Raw genomic sequence first — 16,477 nt, 5'->3', positions numbered from 1 at the left:
CAGTTATGTCCGGTCTGCAGATGGCTGCTTCGGTGCCTCTCAGTAGTGAGTCTCCCACCACCACCACTCTTCGTTGCTTCTTGGCTGTACTTTTTGCTGTCACTTGTTGCTGTGTGCCCTTTTCTTTTTTGCTTGCTGGTATTGCTTCATTCTTAGGTGTGCCATCTTCATCCTCTACAAAGATTTGATATCGGTTCTTCAGTTGTGTGGTTGGTGATTTCTCCATGGTCTTCTTGCTTCTTTTGGTCACATGCTTCCACTCATCTGCTTTTGGAGGTTCTCTGACACTTTTTGCACCTTCTGTGACCAGTAGAGATGCTTCTGTTCTGTCTAGAAAGTCTTCATTCTCTTTGATGAGTTTCAAAGTTGCTATTCTTTCTTCCAGACCCCGCACCTTTTCTTCTAAAAGGGCCACTAGTCTACACTTCTGACAGGTGAAATTGGATTGGAAATTGGAGTGATGCTGTAGCGACTGCGGCGTTGATAATAATTGTTCCTGCCTGAGTGGGAGTAGTTATCGCGTCGCTGCAGCGTGCCCAATAGCCAGTACATAGCAGGCAGCCTTTCTGGCGACTAATTACCCAGGGTGCAGTGCCTAATCTGCCCTGAGAGTAAGGGGGGCGCCAGAGAGCTGCAAGTGTTAAGTGGAACTGTAAGTGGGATATACATAAATCCCTGCAGTTTGGGGTATATTGAAAGCAGTGGGATACCTAGAATAAGCCCCTGCTGTAAACTAAGAGGTCAATAGCCTTGTGTGTTTTCTCATCACATTGTTAGCAGTGGAGGGATAACTAAGATAAGCCCCCTGCACATGTGATAGCCGTCTGTTGGCCCAAAGTCACCCCGACCCGTGACGTAGGGGTGACGGTCACGGTGTGAATTGTGACAAATTGGTGGCAGCGGTCAGGGGGAATCCTGACATTTGGTGGCAAGGCGGTGGGATATTAGAGCATTAGTGATTTGGTTTGAGCAATCATTCCTCTCACTAAAAACTTGCAGAAAGTTCTTGCGAAGACTCTGCGCAAATAAGTTTCTCTTTGTTTTTCTATCCTATCTTTTATTTGGCAACCATGGCTGCGAAAGGGGAAGCCTGGTACAACCAGCAGAAGAAGGACATTCTTGCTGGGATATGCATGTACCATGGCCTGAACTCCCAGGACAAGTCCAAGGCTCAAATGGTCGCTGACCTGGTGCAATTCGAAGCCGACCAAGCCAGGTCACAGAGCCCAGAGGCCGCAGAAGCCAGCACCAGCGAACATGGTGCTGCAGCAGAGGTCCAACCACTGAATGCTGGCCCTGTTAGCAATCCGGGCGAATTGGACCCCCACTTGCAGGCGGCCTTGAAAGAATTCCCCACTGACGACCATGAGGGATGTCGGCAGCTGATTCAGCAATACCGGCAGGAGGCCCAGCAAGCCGAGAGAGAGGCCCGAGCTGAGAGAGAGGCCCAGCGAGCCGAGCGGGAGGCTGAGACAGCCGAGCGCCAAGCCCAGAGAGAACATGAACTGGAGATGCTCCGGCAGGGGGGGGGATGCCCTCCACTGCCCAGAGACGTGAGCCCAGCAGCGCTCAGATACCTAAGCCCCGGCCCGATCACTTCCCTGTTATGGAGAAGGACGGAGACCTGGACACGTTTCTGCGGGCCTTTGAGAAAGCCTGCAGACAGTACCGGCTGCCTACAGATGAATGGGCACGATACCTGACACCAGGGCTGAGAGGCAAAGCTCTGGAGGCATTTGCTGCCCTCCCTCAAGAACAAGATGGTGACTATGAGGCCATCAAGCAGGCTCTGATAGCCAAGTACCAGCTTACACCCGAGGTGTACCGTAGAAAGTTCCAGACCCTCCAACGTGGCCCACACGACAGTTACAGTGATGTGGTGCATGGACTGGGGACCCACTTTGACCAGTGGACCCAAGGACTGTCAGTGACCACCTTTGCACAGCAGTGAGACCTGATGATCAAAGACCAGTTCTTTCATCTTTGCCCAGCTGAGATGCGACAGTTCGTGATGGACAGAGAACCCAAAGACGTGAGGAAAGCAGCGCAGATTGCCAATGCCTATGAGGCCAACCGTAGATCGGAAGTGCAGAAGCCAGTCACCACCAGCTGGAGAGGGGGTAAGCCTGCAACCAACGCCAGTATCCCTGCCAGCCAACACACCAGAGGTCCTGGCCCCGTGGCCAACAGCACAAGACCTACCACCGAACCTCGCAAGTGTTTCACCTGCCATCAGACTGGTCATATCAGTCCCTCCTGCCCAACCAAGCAGAAGAACACCCCAGCCAAGGCCCCAGGGCCTAATGCAGCAGTTCTTTTGGTGGGTGGTGTGGTTGGGAGGGTGTGTGACAACGTACAGCTCGTCACTGTGGGAGGCCATGTTGCTACAGGCCTCAAGGACACCGGGGCTGAACAAACCCTCATCTGACCCGAACTGGCGGCCCCTGAAGAAATCATTCCGGGGAAAACCCTAACTGTCACTGGGATTGGGGGCATCAGCTGTCCCTTACCGATGGCCCGGGTTTTTATTGATTGGGGTGCCGGGAGCGGGGTGAAGGAAGTGGGGCTGTCTGATAATTTGCCCACTGATGTTTTGTTGGGGACTGATTTGGGGAGGATGGTTGCATACTACGTCCCTGACACCCCTCCCCAATCTACTAATGAGGGTAAAGTTAGCCCTGATGATGATGATGATGATGGGAAATCGCATGTGTTACCTGACCATGCTTTATCTTGTAATGATGGATCTAATAACCATTTTTTTCCTAGGATTGATGGTGAAAATGTTGTACCTGTGCCAGCTGACCCTGATAATGATTTTTCTGTGAAGGTTAATGTGTCCATAGGTACAGGCGTGCCCAGCCACGTCGCTCTGCGGAGTGAGACGGCTGAGGAACCCCTAACAGGGGCAAGTGTCGGTGCTACAGGAAATGGGGAGATGCATAGGAACCGTGAGGAAGGTGACACCATGAAAGTGACCAGTGCCACCGAGGAAGGTAACTGGCCCATAAGTAGCACTGCCCCTGGAGTGTTGGGGGTGGATGGGGAGGTAGAGCCCATAGCAGCGCCGGCTGATGGGTCTGAAGAAACCCCCGGGGAGACAGCCTACGTAGCTGCTGTCACCCGCAGTCAGAGTGCCCGGAACGCAGATAACTGTCTGCCTTCCGGACCCTCCTCAGTCATCACTGTGACTGAACCAGAGGTGGACCCAGAGCAGGTCCAAGAGGGTTCCCGTGGGGAAGGGACCCTGACGTCGCTTCTGGCTATCCCTAGCCAGGAGTTTCAGGCCGCTCTGCACACAGATGCGAGCCTAGAGAGTTTGAGACAACTCGCCGGGACGCGCTTCTCCGAGACTGATAAGGAGAAGGTGTTCTGGGAACAAGGAAGGTTGTACAGGGAGACAGTACCCGGAGAATCACAAAAGGAGTGGTTGAGGGAAAGACAGCTGGTCGTCCCGCAGCAATTCCGGGGTGAGTTGTTGCGGATTGCCCATGAGATCCCGCTAGCTGGACACTTGGGGATCAGCAAAACTAAGGCCCGGCTGTCTCAACACTTCTATTGGCCTAAGATGGGGACAGATGTGTCGAACTACTGCCGCTCCTGTATCACTTGTCAAAGAGTGGGGAAGGCGGGGCCTGCTCTTAAGGCTCCCCTGATCCCTTTGCCAGTGATAGAAGAGCCTTTCCAGAGGATCGCGGTGGACATTGTGGGCCCGCTGGCCGTCCCCAGCAGCTCTGGAAAGCAATACATCCTTACTGTGGTAGACTACGCTATCCGGTACCCAGAGGCAGTAGCTCTGTCGTCAACTAGGGCAGATAAGGTGGCGGATGCCCTGTTGGCCATCTTTTCACGTGTAGGGTTTCCCAGGGAAATGCTTACTGATCAAGGGACCCAATTTATGTCTCGCCTAATGGAGGCTCTCTGTAAGAGGATGCAGGTGAAGCACCTCGTATCGAGTGCGTATCACCCACAGACCAATGGCTTGTGTGAACGCTTCAATGGTTCCCTCAAACAGATGCTACGCATGCTGGTTGAGACTCAAGGGCGCGACTGGGAGCGGTACCTCCCACACCTGCTGTTCGCTTACCGAGAGGTTCCGCAGGCCTCGACGGGGTTCTCCCCCTTCGAGCTCCTGTACGGCAGGCGAGTCCGGGGACCCCTTGGGTTGGTAAGAGAATCCTGGGAAGAGGAGCCGAACCCTTCTGAAGTGTCCATAGTGGAGTATGTCATGCGCTTCCGTGACAAGATGCAGACCTTGACTCAGTTGGTGCATGACAACATGACGCAGGCTCAGGCTGATCAGAAGCACTGGTACGACCAGAACGCCCGGGAGCAGACCTACCACGTGGGTCAAAAGGTGTGGGTGCTGGTCCCCGTACCAACGGATAAGCTTCAGGCAGCCTGGGAGGGCCCATACATCGTCCACCAACAGCTCAACCCGGACACTTACGTGGTCACGCTTGACCACGCTCGGGGTAGGCGAAAGGCCTTTCACGTCAACATGATGAAGGCTCATCACGAACGTGAACCTTTCATCCTACCTGTCTGCAGCTTGCCCGAAGACGGTGAGGAAGACACCATCCTGGACATGCTGGCCCAAGCCAAGGCCAATGGGTCCATCGAGGACGTGGAGGTAAGCGCCTCGTTAACTGAACCCCAGCAGTTGCAGTTACAAACCACACTGGAACCCTTCCGGGTCATGTTCTCCAACCGACCTGGGAGGACTAAGTTAGCCGTCCACGAGGTGGATACCGGGAATCACGCCCCACTACGGCGAACACCCTATCGAATCTCTGACCAGGTGCAGCAGATTATGCGCCAAGAGATCGATGAGATGTTACAACTGGGGGTGATTCGACGGTCAAAGAGCGCGTGGGCATCACCTGTAGTTCTCGTGCCAAAGAAGGACCGGACCACCCGGTTCTGCGTGGACTACAGGGGGCTCAACGCCATCACAGCCTCCGACGCGCACCCAATGCCGCGCATCGAGGAGCTGCTGGATAAGTTAGCTGGCGCAGATTACCTAACAATAATGGATCTGAGTAGAGGATACTGGCAGATTCCCCTGAGTTCCGAGGCGCAGGAGAAGTCCGCCTTTATCACGCCCTTCGGACTGTACGAGTCCACGGTCATGCCCTTCGGCATGAAGAATGCCCCTGCCGCTTTCCAGCGGATGGTCAACCTCCTGCTTCAGGGACTGGAGAAGTACGCAGTGGCGTACTTGGATGACATTGCCATCTTCAGTTTCTCCTGGGAGGAACACCTGCAGCATCTCGAGGAGGTGCTCAGGCGAATTCACCAAGCAGGACTGACTATCAAGCCCGGAAAGTGCCAGATGGGCATGAGGGAGGTTCACTACCTGGGGCACCGGGTAGGCGGGAACACCCTGAAGCCAGAGCCTGACAAAGTGGGAATGATCGTGAACTGGCCCACTCCCGTGACCAAGAAACAGGTGATGTCCTTCTTGGGCACTGCAGGGTACTATAGGCGCTTCGTACAGCACTATAGTAGCCTGGCAAAACCGTTGACAGTCCTCACCAGGAAGAAGCTACCCCACATCGTCAACTGGACAGATGGCTGTGAGGGGGCCTTCCAGGCATTGAAAACCGCACTGTGCAACACCCCTGTGTTGAAAGCAGTCGACAGCAGTCGACCGTTCTTGGTGCAGACCGACGCCAGCGAGTTTGGCCTTGGTGCTGGGCTCAGCCAGGTTGACTCGGAGGACCAAGAGCACCCCGTGTTATACCTGAGCCGGAAGCTTTTGCCGAGGGAAGTGGCCTACTCCACCATCGAGAAGGAGTGCCTGGCCATAGTCTGGGCCCTGCAGCGCTTGCAGCCCTACTTCTACGGTCGCCCCTTCACTGTGGTGACCGACCACAACCCTCTGCGCTGGCTAAACGCCATGTGTGGAACCAACGGCAGGTTGCTACGCTGGAGCCTTGCCCTTCAACAGTTTGACTTCACCATAGAACACAAAACGGGCAAAGAGCATGGGAATGCAGATGGACTCTCCCGCCAGGGTGAACCTACTGAGGTGCCCATGGAGGCATACCGTGGAATACTGCCTCCCTAGCACACACCAAAAGAGGGAGGTGTCACGATATGGTATGAAATATCATAAGTAGTTCTCTTGCTAACCTGCGTGGGCTAAGCCCCCCTTCTTGGAGTGATGCTGCAACAGTTTGTAGCTTCAAATTCCTTCCCTTTCACTCAGCCAAGAGCTGCTTTGCCAATGTAGATGGGGGAGGAAGAGTTTATTACCTCTAGCTCAGAGAGCCGAAGTATTTACGACCGGCATTCTTGCAGTGGAAAGTGACAGGTTAGAACTGGATTCTAACTTTCCAGAAATGCATGGAAGTCCTTTGTCTTGTTTTGTTAAGATATTACACAACCCGTTTACGTAAAAAACATGAAAATACATATTCTTTACACCCCTCGGTGGATCTATTCACCACGTAAAACCTGAGCTTCTAACTCCGTCTGGTAAAGAAGTAGGGTTTTCTCTGTAAATATGTATCCCAGATAGGACATATTTGATCTCATTAGAATGCTCACGTTAATCCGAGATGAATGCTAGGTTTGTTATGACTCTGACATGTTTTGTAGTGAAGTTATAGAAATCAGAGAAAATAGTTTAAAGTTTACCCAGAATGTAGAGAGAGGAGGGTCTGGATAAGCCAGTCTTTCTGTGATGTCACAGCCTTAAAGTTTTAAGTTTGTGGCAGGCTCCCCAGCTCAGTCTTCTGCTTGATTTCTTCTTCTGGACTTCTTGTCTTCTCCTGAAGCCAGCAGCACGTCCAAATGAGCTGGGACGTATGGTTGCCTGCCATGCTTTGAACATGTGAGTGTTATCTTTTCTCCTTTATTCCCTTTATGTTATAATTACCCGTGTACATATTTGCAATTGTCTCATTTGTAACATCTTTATAAAATATTTTTGATAAAGCACTGCTTAATTTTTATGGAATATAATATTTAATATTAGTTCGTTCTCCTGTTCTAAACCGTACCCTAAGTCTTCTGAAGGGAAATACGCTACTGTTGTGTTGGGTTAGCTTCGGACCCGTTTAATCGAAGCTGGTGGCAGCGAGAGTGTGCTGACTGTTGAGTGATGCTGTAGCGACTGCTGTTGTGAATGCTGTGGCAGAGCTCCCTCCTGTGGTCACGAGTGGTACTTCGGCTGATTCTCTCTGTGAGCTTCCGTTGGTGGAGGGAAGTGGTACTGTGGCTTCTGAGTTTCCTCCCTCAGGTGATCTGGTGAGGTCGTTAGGTGCTTCTCTACTTAACTCCACCTAATGCTTTGATCCTGGCTTCCTGTCAATGTTCCAGTGTTGGACTTGCTTTTCCCTGGATCATTCCTGTGGCCTGCTGCTCTGCATAGCTAAGTTCTTCTTTGCTATTTGTTTGCTATTTTTTCTGTCCAGCTTGTCTATTTTGTTGCTGGAAGCTCTGGGACGCAAAGGGTGTACCTCCGTGCCGTTAGTTCGGTACGGAGGGTCTTTTTGCCCCCTTTGCGTGGTTTTCTTTAGGGTTTTGTGTAGACCGCAAAGTTACCTTTTCTATCCTCGATCTGTTAAGAAAGTCGGGCCTCACTTTGCTGAATCTATTTCATCTCTACGTTTGTCTTTTCATCTTAACTCACAGTCATTATATGTGGGGGGCTGCCTTTTCCTTTGGGGTATTTCTCTAAGGCAAGGTAGGCTTATTTTCTATCTTCAGGCTAGTTAGTTTCTCAGGCTGTGCCGAGTTGCATAGGCAGAGTTAGGCGCAATCCACGGCTGCCTCTAGTGTTGTTTGAAGAGGATTAGGGATTGCGGTCTGCAGAGTTCCCACGTCTCAGAGCTCGTTCTATGATTTTGGGTTATTGTCAGATCACTGTATGTGCTCTGACCGCTATGTCCATTGTAGTACTGAATTGCCTTTCATAACAGACTGCGGCGTTGATAGTAATTGTTCCTGCCTGAGTGGGAGTAGTTATCGCGTCGCTGCAGCGTGCCCAATAGCCAGTACATAGCAGGCAGCCTTTCTGGCGACTAATTACCCAGGGTGCAGTACCTAATCTGACCTGAGAGTAAGGGGGGCGCCAGAGAGCTGCAAGTGTTAAGTGGAACTGTAAGCGGGATATACATAAATCCCTGCAGTTTGGGGTATATTGAAAGCAGTGGGATACCTAGAATAAGCCCCTGCTGTAAACTAAGAGGTCAATAGCCTTGTGTGTGTTTTCTCATCACATTGTTAGCAGTGGAGGGATAACTAAGATAAGCCCCCTGCACATGTGACAGCCGTCTGTTGGCCCAAAGTCACCCCGACCCGTGACGTAGGGGTGACGGTCACGGTGTGAATTGTGACAAATTGGTGGCAGCGGTCAGGGGGAATCCTGACACTTGTGATGCCATTCGAGCTCACTAATGCTCCATCTGTTTTTCAGTCCTTCATGCACGATATTTTGCGGACTTATATTGATAAGTTATTGATTGTATATTTGGACGATATTTCGATTTTTTCAGATGATTGGGAGTCTCATGTGGAACAGGTCAGGATGGTGTTTCAGATCCTTCGTGACAATGCCCTGTTTGTGAAAGGGTCTAAGTGTCTCTTTGGGGTGCAGGTGGTTTCTTTTTTGGGCTTTATTTTTTCTCCCTCGTCTATAGAGATGGATCCGGTTAAGGTTCAGGCCATTCATGATTGGATTCAGCCCACATCCGTGAAGAGCCTTCAGAAATTTTTGGGTTTAACTTATTTATATCGCCGTTTCATTGCTAATTTTTCCAGCGTGGTTAAACCCTTGACCGATTTGACAAAGAAAGGCGCTGATGTGGCGAATTGGTCCTCTGCGGCTGTCTCTGCCTTTCAGGAGCCTAAACGTCGAATTACTTCTGCTCCGGTGTTGCGCCAACCGGATGTTTCTCTTCTGTTTCAGGTTGAGGTTGACGCTTCTGAGATTGGGGCAGGGGCCGTTTTGTCTCAGAGGGATCCTGTTGGTTCCTTAATGAAACCGTGTGCCTTCTTTTCCCGTAAGTTTTCGCCTGCTGAATGCAATTATGATGTCGGCAATCGGGAGTTGTTGGCTATGAAGTGGGCGTTTGAGGAGTGGCGACATTGGCTTGAGGGAGCTAAGCACCGTATTGTGGTCTTGACCGATCATAAGAATTTGATTTACCTCGAGTCTGCCAAACGGCTGAATCCTAGACAGGCTCGATGGTCCTTGTTTCTTTCCCGTTTTGATTTCGTGGTCTCGTACCTTCCGGGATCTAAGAACATTAAGGCTGATGCCCTCTCTAGGAGTTTTTCGCCTGATTCTCCTGAGGACTTAGAACCGGTCGGTATTCTAAAAGAAGGGGTGGTCCTTTCTGCCATTTCCCCTGATTTACGATGGGTTCTTCAGGAATTTCAGGCTGACAAACCTGACCGCTGTCCTGTGGGGAAACTGTTTGTTTCTGACAGATGGACTAGTAGAGTGATTTCTGAGGTTCACTGTTCCGTGTTGGCTGGTCATCCTGGCATTTTTGGTACCAGAGACATGGTTGTTAGGTCCTTTTGGTGGCCTTCCTTGTCGCGTGATGTGCGTTCTTTTGTGCAGTCCTGTGGGACTTGTGCGCAGGCCAAGCCTTGTTGTTCCTGTGCTAGTGGGTTGCTTTTGCCATTGCCGGTCCCTGAGAGGCCCTGGACGCATATTTCTATGGATTTTATTTCCGATCTTCCGGTTTCCCAGAGGATGTCGGTTATCTGGGTTGTTTGTGACCGGTTCTCTAAGATGGTTCATTTTGTGCCTTTGCCTAAATTGCCTTCCTCTTCGGATTTGGTTACGTTGTTATTTCAGCATGTGGTCCGTTTGCATGGTATTCCGGAGAATATTGTGTCCGACAGAGGTTCCCAGTTTGTTTCTAGATTTTGGCGGGCCTTTTGTGCTAGGCTGGGCATTGATGTATTTTTCTTCAGCGTTTCATCCTCAGACAAATGGTCAGACCGAGCGAACTAATCAGACTTTGGAGACTTATTTGAGATGCTTTGTGTCTGCTCATCAGGATGATTGGGTGGCTTTCTTGCCATTGGCCGAGTTTGCCCTTAATAATCGGGCTAGTTCGGCTACCTACTTTAGTTTCACCTTTCTTTTGTAATTTTGGTTTTCATCCTCGTTTTTCTTCTGGGCAGGTTGAACCTTCTGACTGTCCTGGTGTGGATTCTGTGGTTGACAGGTTGCAGCAGATTTGGGCTCATGTGGTGGACAATTTGGTGTTGTCTCAGGAGGAGGCTCAACGTTTTGCTAACCGTCGTTGGTGTGTTGGTTCCCGGCTTCGGGTTGGGGATCTGGTCTGGTTGTCTTCCCGTCATGTTCCTATGAAGGTTTCTTCTCCTAAGTTTAAGCCTCGGTTTATTGGTCCTTATAGATTTCTGAGATTATTAATCCGGTGTCTTTTCGACTGGCGCTTCCGGCCTCTTTTGCTATCCATAATGTCTTCCATAGATCTTTATTGCGGAAATATGTGGAGCCCGTTGTTCCCTCTGTTGATCCTCCGGCCCCTGTGTTGGTTGATGCGGAGTTGGAATATGTTGTTGAGAAGATTTTAGATTCCTGTTTTTCGAGGCGGAAGCTTCAGTACCTTGTCAAATGGAAGGGTTATGGCCAGGAGGATAATTCTTGGGTTTTTGCCTCTGATGTCCATGCCGCTGATTTGGTTCGTGCCTTTCATCTGGCTCATCCTGATCGGCCTGGGGGCTCTGGTGAGGGTTCGGTGACCCCTCCTCAAGGGGGGGTATGTTGTGAATTCTGTTGCCGGGCTCCCTCCTGTGGTCGTGAATGGTACTTCGGTGAGTTCTGTTCATGGACTCCCTCTGGTGGCTGTAAGTGGAGCTGCTGCTTCTGAGGTTCCTTACACAGGTGACATGGTTTATCCTTTGGCTGGCTGCTCTATTTAACTCCACTTAGATCGTTACTCCATGCCAGCTGTCAATGTTTCTGCAATGGTTCAGTTCGCTCTTGGATCTTTCTGGTGACCTGTCTACTCCAGCAGAAGCTAAGTTCCTGATAGTATCTAATTTGTTCATTGTTTTCTTGTCCAGCTGCATATCATGATTTTGTCTTGCTAGCTGGAAGCTCTGGGATGCAGTGTGGCATCTCCGCACCGTTAGTCGGTGCGGAGGTCTTTTTTGCACACTCTGCGTGGTCTTTTGTAGGTTTTTGTGCTGATCGCAAAGCTACCTTTCCTATCCTCTGTCTATTTAGTAAGTCTGGCCTCCCTTTGCTGAAACCTGTTTCATTTCTGCGTTTGTGACTTTCATCTTTACTCACAGTCAATATATGTGGGGGCTTCCTTTACCTTTGGTGAATTTCTCTGAGGCAAGGTAGGCTTTATTTTCTATCTCTAGGGCTAGCTAGCTCTTAGGCTGTGACGAGGTGCCTAGGTAGAGTCAGGAGCGCTCCATGGCTATTTCTAGTGTGTGTGATAGGATTAGGGATTGCGGTCAGCAGAGCTCCCACATCCCAGAGCTTGTCCTGTATGAGTTTTAACTATCAGGTCATTCCAGGTGCTCCTAACCACCAGGTCATAACAGTACAGCTGGACCAAAGTATTAGTGCATCTCAATAGAGGGATAAGAGAAGTTCTGAGACCATTTTTTTTTCTTTGCACTGTCTTTTGTCTTTCTTTTCCCCTAGACCTTTGGGTGGTTCAGGACACAGGTGTAGATATGGACATTCAAGGTCTGTCCTCTTGTATAGATCATCTCACTGCAAGGGTACAAAACATTCAAGATTTTGTGGTTCAGAATCCGATGTTAGAGCCTAGAATTCCTATTCCTGATTTATTTTCTGGGAATAGATCTAAGTTTCTGAATTTCAAAAATAATTGTAAACTGTTTCTAGCTTTGAAACCCCGCTCCTCTGGTGACCCCGCTCAACAAGTAAGAATCATTATTTCTTTGTTGCGTGGTGACCCTCAAGACTGGGCATTTTCCCTTGCGCCAGGAGATCCTGCATTGCGTGATGTTGATGTGTTTTTTCTGGCGCTTGGATTGCTTTATGATGAACCAAATTCAGTGGATCAGGCAGAGAAAATCTTGCTGGCTTTGTGTCAGGGTCAGGATGAAGCGGAGGTGTACTGTCAGAAGTTTAGAAAGTGGTCTGTGCTTACTCAGTGGAATGAATGTGCCCTGGCGGCAATTTTCAGAAAGGGTCTTTCTGAAGCCCTTAAGGATGTCATGGTGGGATTTCCCACGCCTGCTGGTCTGAATGAGTCTATGTCCTTGGCCATTCAGATCGATCGGCGCTTGCGTGAGCACAAAGCTGTGCACCATTTGGCGGTGTTCTCTGAGAATAGGCCTGAGCCTATGCAGTGTGAAAGGACTTTGACCAGAGCTGAACGGCAAGAACACAGACGTCGGAATAGACTGTGTTTTTACTGTGGTGAATCCACTCATGCTATCTCCGATTGTCCTAAGCGCACTAAGTGGTTCGCTAGGTCTGCCACCATTGGTACGGTACAGTCTAAATTTCTTTTGTCCGTTACTCTGATTTGCTCTATGTCGTCCTATTCTGTTATGGCATTTGTGGATTCAGGCGCTGCCCTGAATTTGATGGACTTGGAGTTTGCCAGGCGCTGTGGTTATTCCTTGGAGCCCTTGCAGTATCCTATTCCATTGAGAGGAATTGATGCTACGCCTTTGGCCAAGAATAAACCTCAGTATTGGACGCAATTGACCATGTGCATGGCTCATGCACATCAGGAGGATATTCGCTTTTTGGTGTTGCATAATCTGCATGATGTGGTCGTTTTGGGGTTGCCATGGCTACAGGTCCATAATCCAGTATTGGATTGGAAATCTATGTCTGTGTCCGGCTGGGGTTGTCAAGGGGTACATGGTGATGTTCCATTGTTGTCAATTTCGCCTTCTACTCCTTCTGAAGTCCCTGAGTTTTTATCAGATTACCGGGATGTATTTGAGGAGCCCAAATCCGGTGCCCTACCTCCTCATAGGGATTGCGATTGTGCTATTAATTTGATTCCCGGTAGTAAGTTTCCTAAGGGCCGACTGTTTAATTTATCTGTGCCAGAGCACGCTGCTATGCGGAGTTATATAAAGGAATCCTTGGAGAAGGGTCATATTCGCCCGTTGTCGTCACCATTGGGAGCAGGGGCTGTTTTGTTGCAAAGAAGTTCTGATGGCTCGGTGATGAAACCATGTGCCTTCTTTTCTAGAAAATTCTCGCCTGCTGAGCGCAATTATGATGTTGGCAATCGAGAGTTGTTGGCCATGAAGTGGGCATTCGAGGAGTGGCGACATTGGCTTGAAGGAGCTAAACATCGCGTGGTGGTCTTGACGGATCACAAGAATTTGACTTATCTCGAGTCTGCCAAACGGTTGAATCCTAGACAGGCTCGATGGTCGCTCTTTTTCTCCCGTTTTGATTTTGTGGTTTCTTACCTTCCGGGATCTAAGAATGTGAAGGCTGATGCCCTGTCAAGGAGTTTTGTGCCTGACTCTCCGGGTGTTCCGGAGCCGGCGGGTATTCTTAAAGAGGGGGTAACTTTGTCTGCCATCTCCCCGGATTTGCGGTGTGTGCTGCAGAAGTTTCAGGCTGATAGACCTGACCGTTGTCCAACGGAGAAACTGTTTGTCCCTGATAGATGGACTAGTAGAGTTATCTCTGAGGTTCATTGTTCGGTGTTGGCTGGTCATCCTGGAATCTTTGGCACCAGAGATTTGGTGGCTAGATCCTTTTGGTGGCCTTCTTTGTCACGGGATGTGCATTCTTTTGTGCAGTCCTGTGGGACTTGTGCTCGGGCTAAGCCCTGCTGTTCTCGTGCCAGTGGGTTGCTTTTGCCCTTGCCGGTCCCGAAGAGGCCCTGGACGCATATTTCCATGGATTTTATTTCTGATCTCCCTGTTTCTCAAAGGATGTCGGTCATTTGGGTGGTTTGTGATCGCTTCTCTAAGATGGTCCATTTGGTACCCTTGTCTAAATTGCCTTCCTCCTCTGATTTGGTGCCATTGTTTTTCCATCATGTGGTTCGTTTGCATGGCATTCCGGAGAACATCGTCTCGGACAGAGGTTCCCAGTTTGTTTCGAGGTTTTGGCGGTCCTTTTGTGCTAAGATGGGCATTGATTTGTCTTTTTCTTCGGCTTTCCATCCTCAGACTAATGGCCAAACCGAACGAACTAAACAGACTTTGGAAACATATCTGAGATGCTTTGTTTCTGCTGATCAGGATGATTGGGTGTCCTTCTTGCCTTTGGCTGAGTTCGCCCTTAATATTCGGGCCAGCTCGGCTACTTTGGTTTCTCCTTTTTTCTGCAATTCTGGTTTCCATCCTCATTTCTCTTCAGGGCAGGTTGAGCCTTCGGACTGTCCTGGTGTGGATACTGTGGTGGACAGGTTGCAGCAGATTTGGACTCATGTGGTGGACAATTTGATATTGTCCCAGGAGAAGGCTCAACGTTTCGCTAACGCCGGCGCTGTGTTGGTCCCCGACTTCGGGTTGGGGATTTGGTTTGGTTGTCATCTCGTCATGTTCCTATGAAGGTTTCCTCTCCTAAGTTTAAGCCTCATTTCATTGGGCCATATAAGATTTCTGAAGTTCTTAATCCTGTGTCATTTCGTTTGGACCTTCCAGCTTCTTTTGCCATCCATAATGTGTTCCATAGGTCGTTGTTGCGGAGATATGTGGCGCCTATGGTTCCCTCCGTTGATCCTCCTGCCCCGGAGTTGGTCGAGGGGGAGTTGGAGTATGTGGTGGAGAAGATTTTGGATTCTCGTGCTTCAAGACGGAAACTCCAGTACCTGGACAAGTGGAAGGGTTATGGTCAGGAAGATAATTCCTGGGTTTTTGCCTCTGATGTTCATGCTGCCGATCTAGTTCGTGCCTTTCATTTGGCTCATCCTGATCGGCCTGGGGGCTCTGGTGAGGGTTCGGTGACCCCTCCTCAAGGGGGGGGGGGTACTGTTGTGAATTCTGTTGTTGGGCTCCCTCCTGTGGTCGTGAATGGTACTTCGGTGAGTTCTGTTCATGGACTCCCTCTGGTGGCTGTGAGTGGAGGTGCTGCTTCTGAGGTTCCTTACACAGGTGACGTGGTTTATCCTTTGGCTGGCTGCTCTATTTAACTCCACTTAGATCGTTACTCCATGCCAGCTGTCAATGTTTCTGCATTGGTTCAGTTCGCTCTTGGATCTTTCTGGTGACCTGTCTACTCCAGCAGAAGCTAAGTTCCTGATAGTATCTAATTTGTTCATTGTTTTCTTGTCCAGCTGCATATCATGATTTTGTCTTGCTAGCTGGAAGCTCTGGGATGCAGTGTGGCATCTCCGCACCGTTAGTCGGTGCGGAGGTCTTTTTTGTACACTCTGCGTGGTCTTTTGTAGGCTTTTGTGCTGATCGCAAAGCTACCTTTCCTATCCTCTGTCTATTTAGTAAGTCTGGCCTGCCTTTGCTGAAGCCTGTTTCATTTCTGCGTTTGTGACTTTCATCTTTACTCACAGTCAATATATGTGGGGGCTTCCTTTACCTTTGGTGAATTTCTCTGAGGCAAGGTAGGCTTTATTTTCTATCTCTAGGGCTAGCTAGCTCTTAGGCTGTGACGAGGCGCCTAGGTAGTCAGGAGCGCTCCACGGCTATTTCTAGTGTGTGTGATAGGATTAGGGATTGCGGTCAGCAGAGCTCCCACATCCCAGAGCTTGTCCTGTACGAGGTTTAACTATCAGGTCATTCCAGGTGCTCCTAACCACCAGGTCATAACAGGGGTACTGTTGTGAATTCTGCTTTTGGGCTCCCTCCGGTGGTTGTAGGTGGTAGTGCAGTTGTCTCTGGGCTGCGGTCCTGGACAGGTGTATCTGCTGATTGCAGTTCTGACTGGAGTATTTAGGTTTGCAGGACTCATTAGTCCTTGCCAGTTGTCAATGTTTCTTGGGAAGTGTTGGATCCCTGTCTGGTTTCTCCTGCTTAGCTGCCAATTCAGCAAAGATAAGTGTCTGTTTCTTTTTCTATGGCACACAAGCTGTGTGCTTGTTTTTTGATTGTATTCCTGCTCTGAGTTTAGTAGTCTCTGGAGTTGCAGATATACGTTCCACGTCTTTAGTTAGATGGAGGAATTTTTGTATTATCTGCTGTGGATATTTTTGGAAGGGTTTTAATACTGACCGCACAGAACTCTGTCCTATCCTTTCCTATTTTAGCTAGAGCAGCCTCTTGTGCTAAATCCTGTTTTCTGACTGTGTGTGTCTTTCCTCTCCTACTCACAGCCAATATTAATGGGGGGCTGCCTATCCTTTGGGGTTCTGCTCTGAGGCAAGATAGTATTCCTATTTCCATCTTTAGGGGTAATAATAATAATTTTTATTTATATAGCGCCAACATATTCCGCAGCGCTTTATATTTAGTCCTCCGGCTGTGACGAGGTGTCTAGGGCTTGTTAGGTACACCCCACAGCTACTTCTAGTTGCGGTGTTAAGATCAGGATTTGCGGTCAGTATAGTTACCACCT

The sequence above is a fragment of the Ranitomeya imitator genome, chromosome 5 (genome assembly GCF_032444005.1).
Source record: "Ranitomeya imitator isolate aRanImi1 chromosome 5, aRanImi1.pri, whole genome shotgun sequence".
NCBI lineage: Eukaryota > Metazoa > Chordata > Amphibia > Anura > Dendrobatidae > Ranitomeya > Ranitomeya imitator.
The sequence above is the reverse complement of the archived record's forward strand: the minus strand, read 5'-3'. Positions refer to the sequence as shown.